Raw genomic sequence first — 23,906 nt, forward strand, 5'->3', positions numbered from 1 at the left:
GGGAAGGCTTTGTAAGAAAAAGAGAGAGAGAGAGAGAGAGAGAGAGAGAGAGAGAGAGAGAGAGAGAGACAAAACCACACAGAACCACATAAAACCGATTCTGAGAACATTATTTCCTGTGGTAAAGCTGGGTAAGTGGTTTAACTGAACCTCTTCCTTCCACCCTGTCCTCCTCTGTCTTGATAGAGTTGTGTGTCTCCCTCTAACTGCAGCAAAGATGAAAGTCAAGGAATAAACATTTCTGACATAGAGATGAATCCATCTTCGCAGTACAGAGCATCACCAGTATCAATTTTTATTGTGTGTCACCAAACCTTCCCTGAGGCCATTAGTAATTTTCCAGACTTATCCCCAGACCCAGAGTCTGCGGTTGAATCGATGCTGAGGTTATAACAGAGACACTGAGTGAGTACATGAAGCACGAGATGGTTGGCAAACAGTGTCACAGGTGACATTCTGCGTGCTGTGGACTGTTTCCCTTCCCCCAGTCAATTTGCTGTGCTCGCCTGCATGCAAATACAAGAGGGATTTCTAAGAGGCCAGTTACTAAGGAGACCAAACAGGTGCTCTGTGAGTCATCCTGTCTTTGGAGGGAATCTGGGTACATTTTCTGTGATGGAAGATTTGCTGATGATTAATTCACTTTTGACATCCATTTCAATGCACAAGGGATGAAGAATTAATTTCAAATTATTCCAACACTTATTTTTTCCCCCCACAATACGCAGAACTAGGATGGGAAAGGTTTAGGTAGCCGACTCATGGGTGACAGACAGCAGAAAATGATTTGCTGCTGTATGGTGGGGACTGGGGTCATGGGAGAAGCCCCACCTCCTTAGGGAAGGAATGAGACAGGCAGAAACTTCTGAATGAAGAGGAGACTGTGCCTCTGGGCCAGGAAAAGCGTGGGTGACAAATCAAGTCATTTGGCCCAGTAGAAAGAGCTGGAAAAGGGACCGGATGTTAAAGTGATCCTATCTTGCTGTTGTGCTAAATCCTGCAGAACAGCCAGTCCCTTCCAGGCAGTCAGCCCTGATAAGATAAAGGATTTAGAGAAGGGGGGCCTCGCGATGGGGGAGGAAGTAAGAAGGAACACTTCATTTAGTTTTGACCTTCTTTCTGGGAGGCAGCAGCAACATGGTGGAAACATCAAGGATCTGGCAATCAGACTAATGTCATTTGCAATCCCAACAATGCCATGGAATAGCTGAGTCCTAACACAATTTTCACTAACCTTTCTCAGAATAAGAGGGAATTTCTGCTTCAAAGAGGCCCTCTTTTCTTCTGGCAACTGCTTTAGAAAGTCCTTTCTCTATATGTTTTAGTTTGAGCTCCCAGAAACACACAGAACTAGTCTAGCAGGGCGTGGTGGTGCATGCCTGTAATCCCAGTGGCTCCAGGGGCTGAGGCAGGAGGACTGCAAGTTCAAAGCCAGCCTCAGCAATCACCTCAGTGAGACCCTGTCTCTAAATAAAATACAAAATAGGGCTGGGGATGTGGCTCAGTGATCGAATGCTCCTGAGTTCAATCCTTAGTAACCCCCCCCCCCAAAAAAAAAAAAGATCCCAAAGAACTAGTCTAATCACTTTCATGAGAAATACTCATATTTTCTTCTGATACAGTATGCTCCTAATGTGATATGCACTCTCTCTTCCCCTGATTGCTGTTTCTCATAGGTTGTAGTAGAGATTGTGCTCTAGCCAACAAAATCATTTGTTCTGCCTTTCCTTTGGGATAATGGAACTATCTTTGGGTAGGCCTGCCCTCACTAAACTACCTTCACCAGAACCCCCCACCTCCCCCTCCCACCCCATGCACTTATGTGTGAGCAATCATTATCCATGATTGAACCCACAGGCGCTTAACTACTGAGCCAATCCCCAGCCCTATTTTGTATTTTATTTAGAAACAGGGTTTCACTGAGTTACTTAGCACCTCGCTTTTACTGAGGCTGGCTTTGAAATCACAATCCTTCTGCCTCAGCCTCCTGAACTGAGCTTCTATGTTCTTTAAGACACTGTATCAACAGATCTCATGGTGTCAGCAGCCTATACTTACCTTAACTAAAACAGGCCCTCTTAAGGTGTTCCTCAAAAATGGGTACCATGGCCAGGCACGGTGGCATATGCCTGTAATACCAATGACTCAGGAGGCTGAGACAGGAGTATCATGAGTTCAAAGCCAGCCTCAGAAATGATTAGGTTATGTTGTAGTTTCAGTGGAACAGAACACTTACCTCCCTTTTGCTGGATGTTATCATATTTTAGAAATGGAATCCAAGACTAACTATTCTAGTACAGTTAATATCATACTGACTTTAAATCTAAAATTCTAAAATGTTTTTAATCTGTGTTGTTGCTGAACCATATATGCTTCAACCTATACTTGCAGAGTTTCATTTTTGATGCAAAAGAAACTCCTTATATTTATTCTTCTGAAACATCAACTTAGTAGACTTAATTATAATTTAATCCATCATTCCCATTTGCTAATATCCTTTTGTTTTCTAATTCAATCATCTACTCTCTTGGCTACTCCTCTCAACTTCTGATGACTGTGGGTTTTTTTTTTTTTTAAGTATCACGTAATCTATAGCTTAATTTTAGTTTAATTTCATTCTTTGATGCTTACATTAAGGAACAAAATCTCTTATATATATTTTTCCTGTGAGAATGATTCTAGAGTCCTCACTCTGCTGATGAACGGCGTCATTACAGTCTCCTATTGTGCAGGTGGTAGATATTGGGCTGCCCCTTATATCAGACCAATGCAATGAGTAGTGTTAAAAGGCATAGCTGCATGAATAGACCAGAACTATACTTAGCTCAACAACACCTGTCTTTTATATCCTGTGGCCCATGTCGAAACCTTGTCTACCCACAGAATTTTACTGTTTGTCTCCAAAAGAAAAGGGCCACTCCTTCTGCTTCTCAGTCAGTTTACTTTATTACTTCTCATTTGTACATACATATATGCAAACACAAACATATAAACAGATGTGTTTCTATCTTAATGATCTGTCATCTGCAAATGGGCACTAATGTGGCAGACTAATTAAAAATGAGCAATTCAGCATCCCTCTGTAAAAGCCAAGTTTTAGCTTCAGGTTGCTATTTAAGATCAGAGCACATTCACTGAATAAAAAGAGTTCAACTCTGATTGATTTTAGTAGAAACAAGGGGGTTGATAACACCTGCTAGAAATAGTTGAAGTTGGCATCCCCAAATGATCTTCAATTTCTGTTTGTTGTTGTTGCCAAACACAATACCAGTACTGGCTGACCACTGGAGTGGGAGGCAGCCCTAGCAGATGATGAGGGAGTGATGATGTTAGGAACTTGGTTTTCTGAATGATCTTCTGGAACAGAGATACATGCCAGCCTAGAACATCACCTGGAACTGTTACACAAGAGAGAAGCAAGCATCTGTGCTCTTTAAGCCACTGTATCAATATCCCCTTAGACCATGACTGTGATCAATGCCTCATGTTTTATGTATTTCTGCAGCCTCCCTTTAGGCTCCATCATCACCCCTTGAGTTCTCTGGGCTTACTAAGACATTTCCAGCTGGATATGCCCAGTACTTCAGTTCTACATCAACTCAAGTTAATGGCCAGAAGGAAGACATGGTCCACCCTTGCTTAGATCAAAATCACACCCAGCCCCAGAGACATTCTGAAGCCCTGTTTTTTTTTTTTTTAATATTTATTTTTTAGTTTTAGGTGGACACAATATCTTTATTTTATTTTTATGTGGTGCTGAGGATTGAACCCAGGGCCTCACACTTGCTAGACAAGCGCTCTATCGCTGAGCCACAATCCAAGCCCATGAAGCCCTGTGTTTTGAGTTCTGTTTGGAGTGACTTCAGTGTCACTAAACTTGGGGGATGAAACATACTCCAACGATGCTAGAGAGATGTGTCCCCTCAAAATAAGAACTTTACCAGCCATCCCTGGAGTAGCACCGTTGCTCTGTGGAACCTGACCAACTATCATCCCATAGGGTCCTCTGGTTTCTCTGACTTACTCTTTCTCTGCCTCTAAGCAAACCATTCTTTAATTGATCAATGATGCATAGTTGGGAAGTTCTTTTCATCTTTGCATCTCTGCCGTGCTTACCTGCAGAACTTCTTCACGTGCTGAATCCTGTAGTTGTGATAATATTCTGTGGAAGATAATAATAACCTGTGGCTTTCCCTGAAGTGGAGTCTTCCCATTCTTTCCTTATGGGAAGACACTTTATGTATGGCACAACTGCTACAGTTCCTCCTCAGCATGGAGAACATTTCAATTTAAAAGACCTTTCTTGAGCTGGGGGTGTAGCTTGGTGTCAGAGCACCTGCCTAGCATGTGGGAGGCCTGGGTTCAATCCCCAGCACCCTCAGATAATTTTTTAAAAAAAGTTTTATATTTTTATGACTTACATATTCAGGACATGATTGAGTCCTGGTCCTTTTCCCATGTCCCCTGTCTTTGGGAATGGCAATATTATGAGTTTTTTATGCGTCTGGTTGTGTGAATCATCAACTTAGAATCTCATCTGTAATCACCACTGAGTCCTGTTTACACATATCTCCTGAATACGCCTTCAGTTTGTTCCCTTGATCTCTTTCATCTCCACACTGGTCTAAGCCACCATCACCTTTTAATGGTCTCTCAGCCCCCATGTGGCCCCCTTCTAATCTGTTCTATCCGTGGGAGCCAAAGTGGTACTTTGAAAACAAAAATCTCTTTATGTTACTAACACTCTTTCTAAATGCTTGTGGTTAGCAACAGCCAGGCCTGCCAATGGAAAGCCACTAAACAGACATAAACAGAATTTCTAGGTTCCATGATGAAGACACAGAAAATTCTGGCAACAATTTCGTCACTCAGAACTAGACTCAGGTGAGGCCTGGGCGATGTGGACTGCTGAGTGGCAGAACTGTTGCCTCACATCGGGAGGGAGAATAAATACTGCTGCCTTAAGAGTGATTCCTCTTGGTTATACAACCCTTTGGTAAAGGGAATGGGGTCCCCATAAATGAGTGGTGAAAACAGTGGCATTCTCTAATCGAGCTTCAGAAGGCATCCAAGGCACGGGAGAACCAGAAGGGGCACATGGAGGCATCCTGTGGTTAGCGGTGTCTGTGTTGTTCTCATGTCCACTTGGATGCTCCAAAAACCTTGTAAGAGGACCAGATTGGTGTCCACAGATTTTATATCACCCATTCTCAAGCCCCGTCCTGACCGTCTTGTTCCAGGGCCTAAAGAATCTTCCAATCCAGAGTTCTTAAGATCAAATTCCTAAATGTGGCACCTGGCTAGGTTTTTGAGCTCCTGTCCTCCTACCCCACTTCTCCTCACTCTATCTGTGTTAACACAAGACCTTCCTGTGCTTCGTTCTTGCCACCAACACTCCCTTGTGTCCCCAGTGCTCCTCTTAGTCTGGGGTGCTCTCTCTCCTCTGTTCAGCTAGATGACGCCTCATCTTTCTGATGGTACTCAACTCAAGTACCATTGCTTCAGGAAGCCTTTCCTGATGCACTAATCAAATCCCATCCATAGAAGCTTTTATAGCATTTTTCATCTCCTCCTAACATTGGCCACCATGGCAGCTTGCATATCTGAGGAAGTATTTGATAAATGTTTTTCCAGGAGAACAGGGACAATGTCTTGTTTTGCGTACTGTGGTTCCCCCTGTATCTAGCCAGGCACCTGGCATGGTAGACCCTCAATAAATTTAACAAGTGAATTAATAAATGCCCTTGTATTTTGTTATAAAGAGAAATCATTTTGTAATCGACATCTCTTTTTGGATGAGGTCTGGCAGTTTGTCAACAAGTATTTATTGAGCTTTATGAGGCAGAGAGAATTGTTCTTCTATTTTTTAATAGACCCATAGTGTGTGGTATGTGAATGCTGTGCTGTATTCTAAGGAAGACAAATGAGGTACAACAAAAAGAGACCCATCTTTGTCTTCTTATGAGATATGCTAGAGTAAGATAAGTAACCAGAGACAAACAAGATAGGGATGAGATCATTTCCAAAAATAACACGGAGGACACATTAGTGATGTAGCTCAGATTGATGGAGTGAAAGTTGCCAATAGCTTTCTCCTCCATCATTGACTCCGAGCATTTTTGTTAAGGATTTCTCTGGTCTGGACATGAGCCATGTGACACAGTGACTCACCACAGGCAGTCCAGAGGTAAGCATTGCATAATGCATCCCAGGCAGCCAGCATGAGCTGGTCTACTTTCTGTCTCCACCAGAGAAAGAGGGAAGCCATTCTGAGAGCAGGGTCAGTGTTTGTCTGACTGCGGCACAAAAAGGAGAAGCAGGAGTCTCATTCCTACGATGGAGACTGCCACTGTTTTCACCACTCATCTGGGTGGACTCCCTTCCCCGTACCAAAGGTTGTGTAACAGGAAAAGTGATCCAAGGGGAATCACTGTTAAGGCAGCAGACTTGTTCCTAGCACCTGATCACTGATGGGAGCCATATGCACCAACATTTTGTTGGTTTACCATCAGGCACTGTGAATATTTACCTCCTTGAGGGCTGCTGGGAAGGAAGGTAGGCTGGTATAGAAGAGCCACAAAGAAGGATAAGCCTCAAAGCTTTTCCTGATGGGCAGTGGAGCAATAGTGATGTGAGAACCCACCTCATAAATATTTGACTGTTGAATAGTCTGTTTGCCTCCCTGGAGGAATACCATGCATCTTAAGAGCATTTTTGTGGAGAACATGGTGTTTTGTTGATTGGTAAACCAGAAGCTTAAGGAAAAAAAAAATCCAACTCCTTATTTACCCCAAATGTCTACTGGAAACCCAATGTTCTAAACTGGGGGACCAATTCAGCACCTAGAAAAATAATGTCTTCCTTGGACTTGCCTTAAAGGAGAGATGATAATAGGTGATCATCACACTTCACATTCATTCATTATTTTGATGATTACAAAATTAATTTGAAAAATATATTTTAAAAAAACCCGAACTGTTGGTGATTCAACCCAAGAATAATATCCCGTCAAAAGATGTGGATTTAAAAGTGAAGTAAGGTAAAGGGGAGTTCACGAGAAACAATGGAAATGTGAGATTATGAGAATGGTAACATCAAAAGGATTAGTCATGGATTTTGAAACATAATGGGTAGGAGAGACAGTTCATTTGTTGCTTTTGGCAGTTTAGCATCAGTCTCCTTTCTACAGCTGATTTCCTTTCTGATTTTGTTTATGGGGATTATCTTTCTCCAACGTGTGTTCCTCTGATGACAGAGGGAGCACATTCTTTCCTTTAAGGAAACCCAAAGGAATCCCCATCCTCTTTCTCCCCAGGGATGGGCACAGGCTGTAGGCTCAACCATTGGACTTACTGTCTCAGAATTTCAATCTTGAGCAAGTGGTGACAAATAAGTGAGAAACCTGCCATTCATCTCAGGGCAGGGGCGGGGGCAATGCCTGAGCAACCCACTTTGCTGTGTGTCTGTGGCTGGGCTCTTGCTAGCTGGTGCTCTGCGTATCTTTGCTTTCTGATGATTTTAATGATTTAATGCTTATTTCTCCAGCATCCTGGTGATTCTTTGAGCCCTTATGTCCTTCCAACAGATTCCTTTGGCTCAAGATAGCCAGAGTGACTAATGTACAAATGGTAAATTAGTATGAAGAAGCCTGTTGAAATGGTGTAAAAATAAAACGTATTCCAAGGCAGATGCTCAGGAGAAGGGATTGGGAAGTTCTGGGTCAGAATGAGGATGTTTTGGAGTCTGGAATACAGAGTACGGAAAAAAACTGATTGTGTGGGGCTTCTCAGGCTCTAAGGTACACCTCAAAATTAGACAGAGAAGAGCTATGTTTTCCCCCTCACGGATCAAAGACACAGAGAAAAACAACTTGATTGTGGCAGCAATATAGAAATGACCTGAGCTTTCTCAACAGTGAAAATTTAATATGGAAAAATAGATAATTTAGAAGGATTGGAAAAGTAAGCAGAAGAAGGTCAAGTAACACAGAGGCAGCAACACAGAAAGCAGCTACCTCCCCACCCATGCCTGGAGGGATACAGAGAGGAGGGGCAAAATTGCAGTGGAAGGTGGAAGGGGCCTCTGGTCTGTGGGAGCCAAGATAAGGAGGGACATCACAACCAGTGGGAGCCAGAATTGTGGAGGAGATGTTGTAACTCTCGGAGCTATGGAGCTATCCCATCTGAAATACCCTGACTCTCTTCCTCCAGTCCTCTTACTTAGGGATGCACTTGACTGGAAGCCAGGTAATGGGGGTATGGAAACTGCAGCTCACAGGGGATGCATATGGGGACAAATAGGCCATGACCCCCACAGAGTGCAGACAGAGGCCACCTAGCCATCAGGGGCACTGTGATATTCAAAGGCAAGATCTGAGAAGGAGCCAAATGACCTGACTAAAACCATAGCCATCTGGAAGCCTCTGGTCATTGCTGCTGTAACAAATGATGGTAAATTTAATGGCTCAAAACGACACACATTTATCAGAAGTCTGGAATCAACTTCCCTGGGCTAAAGCAGGGTTGTCATCAGGGCTGGTTTCCTATAGAGGCTTCAGAGGAGAGTCTGCTGTCTTGCCTTCTTTACCTTCTAGTGACTACGTGCACTGTCTGGTTTGTGACCCCTTCCTCTCATCACTCCAGCCTCTCGCCGCTGTCTTTATAATATCTCCTCTTTCAGTTTCTGCCTCCCTCTTGTAAGGACTCTGTAATTACACTGAGCCCACTTAGATAATTCAAGACAATCTCCAATTCAAGATCCTTAATGTAATCACAAATGCAAAGTCCTTCTTGCCATATAAGGTGATACCTTCACGGGTTCAGGGGATTACGACATAAACATCTTTGGGAAGATATTATTCAGCCTACCACGTGGTGGGTCCTTGCAGCTGAGTCAACCGCATGGTATTTATTGGGATCTTGGACAGGCAGGTAATTGGAAGTTGGGTCCTGAGATCCCATTCATTACAGTAAAATAGGGCTTTGCATGTGCACTATAAGATTATGGAATCAGAATCACAGAAAAGAAGGAAGTTTGAAAGGGCTTCTCATTCAAATGGGGAGGTGTTGTGGAGAAAATGTTAACATTGGCCGAGGCTTGCCTCACTCAGTCAGGCACCACTGGTAGAATCCACATAAAAGCCCACCCCATTTCTCGAATTTTCTTGTGGCTCTAGATCAGCCATAGTTGTAACCACACAGCTTGGGAAAGATGTGAGAGGTATGCAGAATCCAGTCGGATTTCATTAAAAAGCCTGGAAGTGTTGAGGTCTACATGATGCAAATAATAAGAAAAGAATCTAAAATTCAATTAGGTACAAAAGAAACGAGCTTAGCCGGGGCAAGGGTTTGAAAACATCAGATTATCAGATGAAAGAATTATGTAAGAGTGTAACTCTGAACCAGGAGCAGCCCCCTCCCTCTGAGGAATATGGGATTTGACACTCTTCGTTGTCATAGAAGCTATTCAAAAAAAAGGCTCACCTTGTCTTTCAATAATCTCCATGGATTTATTCATTCCCCAGGCCTGTGTTCTGGCCTCACATCTCTAATCAATAAGCAATTTCAGGCTGAATGAGATAATGATCCTATTCTGGCACTGTTAAGTCAGAAACATCAGCACACCTAAATATGAAATATAAGAAAAAAACGAATAATGAGGTATTACAAAACCACAGTATTAAGATGTATGTTAAGTGTAGAAACATTTAATGAACACTTGATGGTTAAAGAACATATCGTAAAGAATTTGCTATACTCGAGAAACTGACAGATCAGTCTTGGGCATGCAATTTGAAATTTGCACTTGAATTTGGGTTTCTCGTTTTTTAAAAAGGCATTAGAAAAAAATGGATTTAGCTTCTAAGCCGTATTATGCCGTTTCCAAGAACCTAAAATTTTTGATTCATTTGATTTATAAAAATGTCTCTAAGTATCTGAGGAAGGTTTTGCTTTCTCTGGTTGCAACCTGTCCGTTTAGGCTCTGGAAGGGCTTAAAAAGAAATGGAACACATTTTTTATTAATGAAGTTTGAATGTTAAAAGGGATTTTATTAACTAAAGTTGTAAATGGGATTCATTGTTACAGATGCTTAGGATGTTCCATGTGAAAGGATCAAATATCCATGAAAGGCCTCTTGTTTTTATTTTATAAAATTTTCTAGATTTATAAATAGCCTAATGAGATTTTTTTTTTCAGTTGAACCTCAAGCCTTAAAGTGAGCAAGGCTTTAAAAAATTTGTTATTTAGTCCACAAATTTAATTTTAAACCTGGTAGGTAGAGTGTCTGTGTATTGCCTCCCTCAGATATCAGAATCGACAGCTTACACACCTATATTTGAAAGCCCTGGGCTGGATTAGTCTAGAGTTTTCCCCAAGAGAAAGCAATTTAACGAGGATCACATAAATGGAGGTTTAGAGAAGGCTGCCTGAAGTATAATTCTTCATGTGGGAGCTTGTTGACGTCCTGTAAGTCATACATATGTCTCCTAAGCTGGCCTTCATCCTTGCCATTGCCACCTCTGTGACATCCATTCTCAAGCCATCTCTTCCAAATCAATTTGTTTGCTTGGTTTCCTGGCTACTCATCATGCCTTATGGTCCCCCCATGACCTCCACTTTCTGGGTTTGCAATCATTGTTTCTTTCCAGTTTTTCTATGAAATCTGTAATATAGAGATGGATTCACTTGCACATCTCTCTGAAATTTCATAACTAGTGCATGGCTTCTTCTTTTTGCATCTTTTGGAGTGTTGCCTCTTGTTCTCTACTCCTCTCCAACCCTGGACATTTTGCTTGGTTTTGGAATCCATCTCAGGAAGTACTTTGTGGGATTGTGGGTTCGTGGCATTCAATGAAAATGCATTGCATGTTGTTTGCATGGTAAAAAAAAAAAAAAGATGGTGTTTGTGTATTTTGAAGCACTCTGAGCAGAATGAGCTTCCACATGATTGCAGAACTGAAGCGGGGGGTCTCTTCTAATTTTTAAGACAGCAGGGAAAACAAATCTGGATGAAAATAGGCAGAACAGAGCTGAAAGGCATCCTATTACCTGGGCATTAGGGCAGCCAACTAATCAATCTCAGACAGCCCTGCCAGCTCACATTTTCCAGGTCATCTCTCTTATCATTCCATTGTGTAACTCAGGACAATTTATAGCCTGCTTGTGGTCGCTTTATATGTTTTTCACTGTATGAGCTGAATAGCTCTAATTCAACCCATTTTGCTAAGTTCTTTGTGTGTGCATTTGTCTTTTTTGCCTTGATTATTTTGCGGTAGGGGATTTACTCTGACTTGATAGCATCCTGTAATAAACAGAGTACAGTCATAATCTCACTGGAAATCGATACAAAATATGCAAATGTAGGATGAATAAGGAGTATTAGGTGTATTTGCTTCAACCCTGCTACTCCATCTGGGAAAATCTGTCCATATTATTTCTGCTCACTCAAGATATTCTGATATATAGTGTAGTACATCTCAAAAGGAACTGCTTTTTTTCAGAGAGCTTTTGTCTACATATGTGACATGAATAGTTCAAGAGCCACACTAATACAATTATCACTCCAAGTATTTAGGATAATGTATACTTTGAAAATACTAGATTTTTTTGGTACAAAATTTAAGAATTATAACCAGAAAATAATTTGAAGTCTTGGCAGTAAGGAGATCTATATTTAAAAAAAAAATGAAAATAAACAAAGAAAAAAAACTCCTCAAAAATAAAAGTTTCTTTTCCTTTAAACTCTTATTATTAGCCATGGCAAAGACTAGGTAGTTTTTCACTAAAAGCCATGGCTCTTTTCTTCTTAGCTACATTTCTTAGCTCCTTTGCATCTGAGCAGGGCTATAAGACTAGTGGCATCTCAGGGGAAGTGATGAGTGTCATCTCTAGTCCAGGAAGTTTGGAGTAGGGATGCTATTGGTCCACACTCTGTTTTCTTCAACAATAATAGGCTGATGGTAGATCATCCAGCAGTAGATTCCAGGGCTTTCCCAAGATGGCAGAACCACTAGATGGAAGGAGCCCGGATCCTGAATGGCAGTGTGGAGAGTTCCCCGTCAGTCCTCATGGAATGAACAATAACATTTATTGCATTAAACCACTAAGATTTTACAGTTATTACTGAAGGTAGTGTACCCTGATTAAGACATGGGGTTCACATTAATTGCTCAGAAAAATGAAAGAGAATGGATTAAAGGCATCCTTAAAGTATTTGAGGATTTTTTCTTCTTTATCTTTGTCCTATAACATAGACCACAAACCCACATGTCAGTGTCTAGAACTCTATGGAAGAAACTATTCAGAGACAGAAATTAAATGAATTTCTTAATTTATTTTATAATTAAAAATCTCTTATTGACTATAAACATGTGAAATGATTCTCAACATTATAAATCAATAGGGAAATGCAAATCAAAACCATTTTGCACCTACTATTTAAAAACAGCAAAACAGAAAATAACAGGTGTTGGTGAGGCTGTCCAGGAATTGGAACCCTGTGTATTTCTGGTGTACGTGTAAAATGGGACAACTACTATAGACAATAGAATAGCAGTTCCTCAAAAAATTAAACTTTTAATTATGCTGTGATATTTCAGTTCTGCTTTTGAGTAGATACCCGAAAGAATTTAAAGCATAAATTTGAACAGTTTTGTTTTACACCAATGTTCATAGCAGCATCATTCATAATAACCAAAAGACAGAAGGAAACCAAGTGTGCATTGGTAAATTAATGGATAAATAAAATGGGGTACAGAAGACACCACATCTATGATGAAATAATATTTAGACTTATAAATAAAGGAAAATCCAACATGTTCTACAACCTGGATGAACCTTGAAGACATTATGTTAATGATAAATATTATATGATTCTATTTGTATGAAGTATCTAAGTGAAACTCATTGACACAGAAATAAAATGACAGTTTCCAGGTGCTGGGGAGATAGGGGAGCAGGGAATTGTTGTTTAATGGGAATAGAGTTCCATTTTGTGAAGATGACAAGAGTTCTGGAAATGGAAGGTAGTGATGGTTGCACAATAATGCCAATGTACTTCATGTCACTGAACTGTACCCTTAAAAATGGTTAAAATGGGGGTAGGGTGGGGTTGTGGCTTAACAGTAGTGCACTCACCTAGCACGAGCAAAGTGCTAGGTTTAATCCTCAAACACTACATAAAAAATAAATAAGTAAAGGTATAAAGATGGTTAAAATGGTAAATGATATGTGTATTTTAAAATAAAAATTCTTTTTAATATTTAAACCAAGTCATTTTTAAATGGGTGCTGATCAATAGATTAGTGTTGGGATAGAAGACATAAGATTAACTTAACTTTTCTCTTTGATAGAGGATGAATCTTGGGGAAAGTAGAATAGTAACAGGAATTTACATGGATATCACTAACACAGTTTAACAGCAATTGCCAAGAGTTGAGTTGATTGCACTTTTCTACTTATGACACACTAGCATTCATCTCTAGCTGAATGCTAAAATTTATGATTTTTTCCCCCTTCATCCCTGAAAACCCCAGCTCTGTTTTTGATATGAGTATTTTAAAAATTTATATAATCAACAATATGCTATAGATCTGTTTACTTGTTTCTTCTTACTTAACAATACTTTTGAGAGTTCTACCTATGTTGTTTTATGTTCTTCTAATTTTGATGCATGGTGTTCCATGATAAGCTTCTATCATATGTTATTTACCCATTCCCCTAGTGATGGGCAGTATTTTGCCTTCCATTTCCACCTACCTCAAAATAAAATGCTGTAATGAACTTTTTTGTATTTATCATTCTTGGATCTGTGGATACTTTTCTCTGGGTTCATACTCAAGAGTGAGTATGCACAGACTGAATTTTATTAAGTTTTGCCAATTATTTCTCCAGAATGGTTGTACTTATCTTATTCTCCCACGAGCAGGACATGAAGGAATCCATTTTGCCATATACTCTTGTACAATTTTTCAATATTTTCCAATTTATGCATGTATAGTACAAGAGGTATTTTATTTTTCTTTCAATTTGCATTCCTATGATTGCCAGTAAGGTTGGGCATCTTCATGTACTTGTTAGCCATTATAATTTTTCCCTTCTGTACATTGCTTATCCATATTATTTGCACATTTTCTGTTGGAGTCTCAGTTTTTTCCTTATTAATTGGCAAAAGTCCTTGAAATACTAATTTTTTTTTGTTTTTTAACACTGCAAAGTATTTTCTTTCACTATATTAGTCAATTATTAAATTTTTCTGAGGTGGTATTTGTTGAACAGAAAGCCTTTTGAGGCAGTAAAATGCAGTAAAATTCATAATTTTTGCCTTATGCTTAATACTTTTGGAATTTTGCTATAAGGCCTCAGAGAGTCTCTGGTACTTTTCTATTTGAGTTTTTAAGCTATTGAGAGCTTTTCTGTAGGGGTGAATAGGAATAAACTTTATTATATTCTTTATATGTGAAAGGCCAGAAATTCCCAAAGAAAAAGACCAGAATTTTCCATAGAAAACTAATTATGTGAGATATTTGGGTAAGAGGAAAAAAAAAGAGTTCCATGGTCAAATAAATTTGGGATAAATCTGGTTAGAAATGATAAACAGAATTTTTTATCCTATCAGTCTTTTTCAGAGCCTTTAATGAGTTCATACACATTCTGGAATATTCAGGAAGGGTCTGTAGCAGGAGGGGGCAAACTACCTGTCCATGGGCTCATGTGGTTCATGACCAGCTTTTGTGTATCCCTCAAGCTAAGGATGTTGATCACCTTTTTAAAAGAAGATAAAGAAGATTATGTAATGGAGACCATCTGTAACCCACAAAGCCTAAAATATTTACTGTCTGGAGCTTTACAGAAAAAGTTTGCAGATCCCTAGTGGATAGTATGCAAAGTATCCGAAATATATTGATCCCAGAACCCTCCAGTAGAGGAAGGTCTCCGGGGTTTGTGTTCAGCAGCCCAAATGCCAGGAAGCATGCCTGGGTTGGATGAACACAGTATTAACAAAAGTATAGATCTGACAATCTTCCAATTAATTTGAAAACTGCGTGGTCATGAAATTATTAAAGATTTAATGGATTGTATTGTCACTGCCAACCTTCCACCCCATGTTAATCCAATCCAATCTTCTTTGTTTGCACAATCACAGAAGAGAAACGCCTTCGGAAAATCAGCCCACACGCTGCCGTTTCTTTCCCTGTGGTCATTCTGTCACCTATGCCACCACTTGAGTGTATTTGTGCTCCTACTTGAAGCCACTCACTCTGAACTCTAAATTCCATTTTAATTTTTCCATTGTGTCAGAGTTTCTGAAAATACTCCATTGATAACCCCTATATTTTACCACCAGTTCCGCTGTTTTCATTTTTTTTTCTGAAATTGTTTCTTAGAGGATCTATCTAGGATCATTTCCTTTCTCTATGACTTTCATTATATGTTGGAAGAGACAGATTAAAAAGTATTTACTATGTCTATTCCTAATAGCCACAGTGGAATTGTGGAGTATTATAATATAACAGGAATAAAAATGATTGACCAGTATGTAATGTGCAGAAGTTTAAAAAAATGTTTATCCTATTGATCAAATCCATATGTTATGGACTAAATATTTGTGTTCCCCTGACCCAATTCATGTGTTGAAATCCTAATCCCCAAAATGATGGTATTAAAATGTGGAGGCTTTGGGAGGTAGTTAGATCATGAGGGCAGAGCTCTAATAAGTGGGATGAATGCCCTAAGAAGAGTCCCTAGAGAGCTCTTTCTCTTTTTCTATCAAGTCAAGATAACAATATGACAAGGAAGATCTGCAGCCTGGAAGAGTGTCCCCACCAGAAGCCAATTATGTTGACATTCTGATCTTGAATTTCCAGTTTCCAGAAATAAATGTCTGTTGTTTAAAAGCCACACAGTCTCTCTGGCATTTTTGTTATGACAACCTGAATGAACTAAAACACTATAGGACAGTATTATATTCCTTAAAGAGAAGAACTGTGGAAAAAGAATGGAAATTTAGAAAGTTCCCGCCAACTGACTGCACACTAATACAACCACTCTAGAAAGCAGTGTGGAGATTCCTCAAAAAATTAGGAATGGAACTACCATATGACCCAGCTGTCCCACTCCTTGGTAGTTGTCCCAAAGAACTAAAATCAGCATACTCTAGAGATACAGGCACCTTAATGTTTACAGCAGCACAATTCACAGTAGCCAAATTATAGAATCAACCCAGATGCCTTTAAATAGATGAAGGCACTAAGAAATTATTGGTTTATATACACAATGGAATTTTACTTGGCCATAAAGAAGAATGAAATTATGGCATTTTGCTGGTAAATGGATGGCAATGGAGAATATCATGCTAAGTGAAATAGTCCAGACTCAGAAAATCAAGGGTCAAATGTTTTCTCTCATATGTGGAAGCTAGAGCAAAATAAGGAAAAGAAGGAGGGGGAGATCAGATATCATAAAGATACAGGAAAGATCAATAGAGTAGAAAAAGGAGATTGAGAGGGAGAGAGGAGGGATGGGAAAGGAGAGGAAATGTGAGATATTTTTTTAAAAATTAAAAATTTTAAAAAAAATTTTTAAAAATTGTGCATAAATAAATATAAGCATTTTTACCTTTTTGTATTAGTAGAAAGAATCAATCAAAAATAAATAAATAGATGAGCAAAAGGAAGATCACTAGAGTAGAGGAAGGAGAAGGGGGAGGGAGGAGGAGAGGGAAACGGAGTAGGAAGACGTGAACTGAAATCAAATTTCATGAGGTGTCAATTTGTTGAGATGAACCCACTACTATGTATAAATGTAATGCTCTAATAATAAAAAAAGAAAGTTCCCACCAAATTGAAACTAAACTAATTAGGTGGTTAAAAAGAAGTGTGTTCGGGCATGGGGTGGGCGTTCTCTAAGTGTGGACTAGACATACTGACTTGTTTCCAAAAAAATTATAGTAAGGGAACTATATATATGTATAATGAGGAAACTTAGCAAACATCACCTTAACCAGGTGACCAAGGTTATAATTATCAGTAATGTCACATGACATTCATGTACCCTGATTTGATGAGGAGTGTACTTTTTCTGGGTGGTATTATTTCCTAAAACCTATAACCAGTCTGATCATGAGAAAAACAACAGATCAACTCCTTTTGGAGAATCTGTTACAAAATGCAACTGATATTCCTCATAATTGTCAAAGTCAAGCTCATGAAAAACAAGGAAAAGCTAAGAAACTCTCCCAGAAAAGCAGAAGATCCTAAGGAAAAAGTAAATGCAATGTGGTATCCCAGATCCTGGAGAATTTTAGGGAAAAATTGGTAAAATTCAAATAAGGTCTGGAATTGAGTTAATAGTAATATATCAATATTTATTTCCTAGTTTTGAGTCATGTACCAAAATGATGGAAGATGATGACATTCAGGAAAACTGGAATGGGCTAAGGGGCATATGGCATAGGGCATATGGGTAGCTTCTTCAACCACTTTAATACATTGAAGATACAAATAAAAAAGAAAATAAACATCTTCTAATATGTACAGGTATATGGAGGAGAGTGAGTAGCCCTTTTGCATCTACACTTGGATCTTGACCCAGAAGGTTTGATTGTGGTAAAGGAGGCTTCCTTTAGATGTGATGCAGTGCCTTTTGTCCGAGAAGCCATTAAACCTCAGAATATGTCACAAAGGCAGGTGCAGAATCTCTTACAGGGAAGGGACTGTAAGATCAAGCTGGAGCCTTGCCATGGATTCTCTGTAGAATGACCCTTTATTCCAGTTTCCTGCCAGATCTGTGGCTCTGTGATTTGAAAAACATTTTTTAAGTCTGCGGTCATGGCTGGTTGTGAAAAAAATCAATGATCATACAGGATTCTCCCATTTAGCTTGTCATTTTTACATTCTCAGGTCAAGCTAGTGTATATAACACTAAGAAAAATGATAGATTGCCCTGCTCAGAGCCACAGGAGGATAAGTAGAAATATGGTGTGTGCTCCCTTTCCTTGGTTGACCCTTTGGACTAGAGCCTGACCTACAATACTCCTCCTAACCTGAAATAGCCTTGCCATCTGTGGATGTGATCAAAGACCAATGATTCTGATTCTGCATGTGTGCTTTGTTGAAGCCTCTCTTGGCAATATGCAGCCTGTTACAAAGAGCAGGAGCAGGCTCTTAGGTATAGAGGTAGAGAAATCTCCATTTAAAACTCACGTCATGGGCTGTGGTTGTGGCTCAGTGGTAGAGTGCTTGTCTAGCATGTGGAGGCACTGGGTTTGATTCTCAGCACCTCATATACATAAATAAAATAAAGGTCCATTGACAACTAAAAAATATTTAAAAACAAAAAACAAAACAAACAAACAAACAAACAAAAACACCTCAGGTCATTTGTTGAGACCCATGAGCTTCCCTCCATGACCAAGAGCATCAGTTTTAAATTGTAGCCTCTGAAATTTGTATCCACCACACATAATCAAGAGCTGTGATGATAGTTTATGCTTCTGGTATGTTTTTCTGGACAAGTGAGTAAAAACCCTCTTATCATCTCAACTTTATAATATTTCTGTTACAAACGTATTAATGTTGAGAATATGAGATAGTTTTGGGTTCCTGTGGATGAAGAAAGTGCTAGAAGGACTGGAGCATTTGGGTTAGGAGTATATGTCCTTTTAACCTAAAAGATGTGTTAGAGTGACAGGGGCCTTGTGGCCATAATGTCATGGTCCTTCTTCTACTGTGGCACTGAGATCTTGCTTCCTCCCCAAACTGCATCCGATGGCCACTATGCAGAGCAGGTAACCATGCTATTTGCCTCTAGGCAGAGCATTTTACCATTGGCTCCCTGAGAAGTATGATCTACCTTTCCATTTAGGTGAGTGAGGGTGAGTGGGGGTAGAGTGGTGGGGTTAGCAAACTGTTCTGTTTCCACATGCTCTGACTTAGGAGAAAGCTTCCAGCTTGTGATTCCCCTTGGCTCTTAATAGAAACTAAGAAAGCAGAAGCTAAAATCACCACCTACATCCAATGGCCCCATCTATGATTCATAGCACCATTTTACTAGAGCAACCTGAGAACAACCCTAGCACATCAGTCACTTAAATGGAGAGTGACAGTTCCGGGTCTTGAGTCATCTCTGGTTTTTCTCCTCTCTTCGTGCCACCCCCACTTCCAGATGATACATCGGTCTTTCTCCTCCCACTGACATTCTCATGAAGTCTGTGGATACTTGCAGCCCCAAAAGATGGGATTTAACACTTCACTTTTCATGGACAAGACAATTTGATTCTTATGCTTCTTTTTGTAGCTAGAGATCCTAGATAAATTCTCAGCTTATAAATACCTAGGACATACCATTCATGTTCTATGTGTTATCTCTAATCCCCACAACAACCCCACAATGTAGGTATTCTTTTTCTCATGTCAAAAATGAAAAACCAGCCATTGAGAAGTTAAGCAAGGTCCATTGCTGGTAGGAAGTAGAGACAGGATTCACACCCAGATGCCAGCTCCCTACGTGCACCAGTGTGCATGTAGCTTGAGGAAGGTAAAAATTCTGCAGACTGCATAGGTATGAGTGGGCCTTCCAAGGTAAACCAGTCCAAAAGAGATGCCAAAGCATAAGCTTGTCTTCCCTGTAAGGGATGGGAAAGTCTGGAATTAGGTAGTGAGGTCAATTTCCTACCTGTCAGAAGTCTCTGACTGATAAAAATTAACAAAGGCTATTTACCAAGTCTTTTAAAGTCATCAAAACTTGAGAACAAAACTGTTCTTTAATCTAATACTTATTTCAATTAAATCTAGATCCATGAAATTGAATCTTCACTTCACCTAAACCAGGGATGTCAGGTGTCAACCTTTTTTTTTTTTTGCACACTATGACCATTGGTGGTGACTATCCGGAGCATTGTGTTGAGAAGAATCCTGAAGCCCTAACTTGGTTTAATGAGAAAAGGGCTATAAAGAAGAGCACTGTCTCTCATGGGAACACAGAATTGGGAGAGCAGGACACAGGAACTTGTCATTCCACTATACACAAGTATCTGAGATTGCTTCAAATACTAAGGTTGACTCTCCATGAAAAATAAAAAAAAAAAAGGTGTTTTAAAGGTACGACTATAGAGTTCATAATCTTAAAGTAAATGGAACAAGCTATTGATGCATAAAATCCTAGGAATGCTATCATATTAGGATTCATTCAAATATCCAAATATTTTAACTTTCTTTTTTTTTTTTTTTGCTTTCTTCCTATTCAATTTTCATGTTTATTTTCAATTCATAAGATACTTTCTTCACAGGAAGAAAGAAAGCCTGCATTTAAAAACTCTATGTCTCAAAATTTATTTGAGTCCAGGTCCAGGTATAGAGAAATACTGAGATATTTTATTATTAATCAATGTATATGAAGTAAAATTTCACATTTACAGTGTACAATTACTACCACATGTAATTTAAGCATCTCTATATTATTATATAAAATAAACAATGTAATATGCGTTTTCAGTTGTATTTTAACTTAAAAACAAACCCAAAATTGAACTTAATTTCAAAAGAAAGGAAGAGATCGAAGCAAAATAATATTGATAGAATAGGAAATACAAATGGCAGTTAGAAGCCCTGAGTGGAATTTCTGATTCCTTGTCAAATTATATTCGATTGTTTTGATTTTACATTTAGAATATTTGAATATGAAGTATTTTCTTATGAAGGAATTTGATTTAAAGACATGTGACATTTTTCACAACACCTATAAAATGCAACATTTGTATTTGAGCACTGTGTTTGGTTTGATATGCTGAACAACAAAACAGATTTTCCTGAACTAATTAGGAGATCATAAAATGACACTTATTTAAGAAAAATTTTGTGACTCTCTCAAGAGATTTATAGCACAGAAAGAAAATCCTGGAAACATTTACTCATTTCTTGTTTTATTTTAACCTCATTTTCTATATAAGCATCATTGAGTTTTTAAAATAGGAAATTCAGATCATATAATCTGGGATGAATGAGTTAAATGCAAATGGCACTACTCAGGGCCAGAATCTGTGGTAATGTGTATTGGATACCAAGAGACAGCAACAGGAAATACACTTATATGTTTCAGAAAAACCTGATGGAGGGGGACTAGGGCTGCCAAAGGCAGAAGGTGCCGAGAAACCCATGAAACAGGCCCAAGTCCAGGACTGCCCAGACTACAATTTATTAGGGACCTATAGACAGAAGCACATCTCAGGCAGCAACAAAAGAGCAAGATGCCTGGATTCCTTGGTAGAAAGTAGGGGTACATATGCTAAGTGAGACAAAGGTGGGTAGTGGTCAACCTGGACTTTCTCAACCTCGTACCTTTGACTTAACTGTCAAATGTCAGTTAAGTAATACGTCTTGGCATGGTATGAGTGCTCCACTGACTATCTTTTTTTTTTTTTAAATATGTTTTAGTTGTAGTTGGTCACAATACCTTTATTTTATTTATTTATTTTTATGTGGTGCTGAGGATGGAACTCAGGGCCTTGCACATGTGAGGCAAGTGCTCTACCGCTGAGCCACAACCCCAGCCCCTCCACTGACTATCTTAATGATTTTGTTTATACATTAGGGTTCTGAATGCATGCCAGGGTCACTGGGCAGGCAAAATGATGATTACAACCAATATGGTGGTTACTCAGGTTAAGTGGGTACCCCCAGAATCTAGGGGACCCATCTCTATGAGCTTGCTTATGTTCTATCCTAGGCACCAACTATACAGAAGTGAGTAAAGCCAGCAAAGCAAAGTTCCTCCTTATGGAGCTTAAATTCTAGGATAAGAAGACAAGTGATAAATAAATACCTGATAAAAGAAATACGAAGGAAACTATTGAAATTAGTAATTAATTCTTCCTATTTTATACTATAACATTTTGTAATATTTAATAGATAAATATTTTATAATATTAAAATGGAATGAGTGACAGACGACAAGCATTTGAGTGACTACTTTCAGTAAGAGATTCATGAAGTCTTCTCTGAAAAGGTGACACTTAATTTGAGATCCAGGTGAAAAGAGGGTGTCAGTCATACCCAAATCGGAGGAATGAACATTCTAAGCAGAAGAAGATGCCATACAAAGGCAGGAGTGAATGTGCCCATTAGAGGAACAGGATAGAGGCTGATACGTCTGCAGAGAAGGGGGAGAGGGAGACAGAGTCCATAGAGATGGACCACTGTGCAGACTCTGCTCTGGGGCTAGAGTCAAAAAGCTGTGCTTAGGGGCTGGGGTTATGGCTCAGCGGTAGAGAGCTCGCCTCGCACCTGCAAAGCCCTGGGTTCGATCCTCAGCACCACATATAAATAAATAAAATAAAGTTATTGTGTCCAACTACAACTCCAAAAAAAAAAAAAAAAAAAAGGCTATGCTAATAAAGGATGAGGATGGGGAATAAGGGCAAGAGAAGAAGCAAGGAAAATCCTAGTTTCTGACTTGAGTATTGAGATAGGGAATCTGGGTCAGGAGCAGGCTTTGGAAGGAATAGAAACAGGAGGTCTGCTTTGGCTGTTAAATTTGACATGCTTAATAGAAAAGGAAATAGAAATGTCAAGGAAGCAGTTGGACACATGGTTTTGGAACATAGTAAAAAAATCAGTGTTGGATATATAGACTAAATATACACTAGCCAGATGTAGAGATAGTTATGGATCTACTATATATAGAGAGATGAACCGGAGGCAGTGTGACCAGATAATTAAAATCATGTTTATATAGAGAAGGAAGCCCAAGAGAAATTCCCAAATCTATTCCTACATTACAGGTTTAGAAGAGGGTAAGAAGGCTGCAAACAAATCTGTAGTGGCCAATAAAATATAAGATTGGGAGATCCTGGTATCACGGAAATTAACAAAAAGAAACCAACCTCCTTTCTAGAAGGAGGAAGTGACTAATTACTTCAAATGATAATGAGATTAAAACTAGACACGTGGCCACTTAATTTGGCAAGAAGAAGGCCACTGGTAACTTTGCCAAAAAGCATCTCAATAAGGTGGTAGAGAGAGAACCCCAACTGAATTGATTTGAGAGGGCAAATATGTGACCATAGGCAGATCTTGTAAGAATTTTCCTGCCAAAAGAAATAGACTTGAGGGAGACTTTAAGACAGAAGCTATTAAAGTGTGCCTGTCTGTTAATATTAATGCTGTACGCTGATCCAGGAAAAAGGAAGAATTGACGTAATCCATTTCTCTCTTCCCCTTGCTCTTTCAAAAGAGTCCTCTGAAAATGATTCAATTTTATTTTATGGTCACTTCCTTTTCTACTGGTTTATAACTACTTTGGGGTAGGAACCAAGTCTGGTTCATTCTTTCATTGTAAAAAAAAAAAAAGATCTTTGCTGTAAGGTCACAGGGTAGAGATTTCAGGACTGCCTTTATCCTTGTATCCACAGTGGCTAGCACAATCTTAGAGCATAGTAGATGCTCAGTAATAGTTGGGAAATTGCATGACTGCTTCTACTGCTTCTGGCCTAAGTGCACAAACATATGAATGAATGAATATGAGTTACTATAGGAAAATTTGAATGATGACCTGATCTCTTTTTTCCTTCTCAATTCTAAAAACTTGTTCCTGAAATATTGGGCACATTCAATAAATGCCAAATGTAATCCTCACCCAGAAAAATGGAGTTGTTGTGCAGGAACTCTCCTGATTTCTTCTAGTTCCCAGTAGAAGTGATTTTGATTTTCTTCTGTTTGGGAATAAACTGTATTTTACAGGGTTTTGTTTGTTTGTTTGTTTGTTTGTTTTTATTGTTATTTAAGGAGACTCACATTTATCATCTCATCCTTTATCCTTTCCTGAAGGGACATTAGGACAAAAGTTATTATTTCATTTCAGAGATTTGTAAACAGAGGCCCAGATTTTATGATTTGCTCAAGTTCATGCAGC

The sequence above is a fragment of the Marmota marmota genome, unplaced genomic scaffold (genome assembly GCF_001458135.2).
Source record: "Marmota marmota marmota unplaced genomic scaffold, marMar, whole genome shotgun sequence".
In the NCBI taxonomy this organism is placed as follows: Eukaryota; Metazoa; Chordata; class Mammalia; order Rodentia; family Sciuridae; genus Marmota; species Marmota marmota.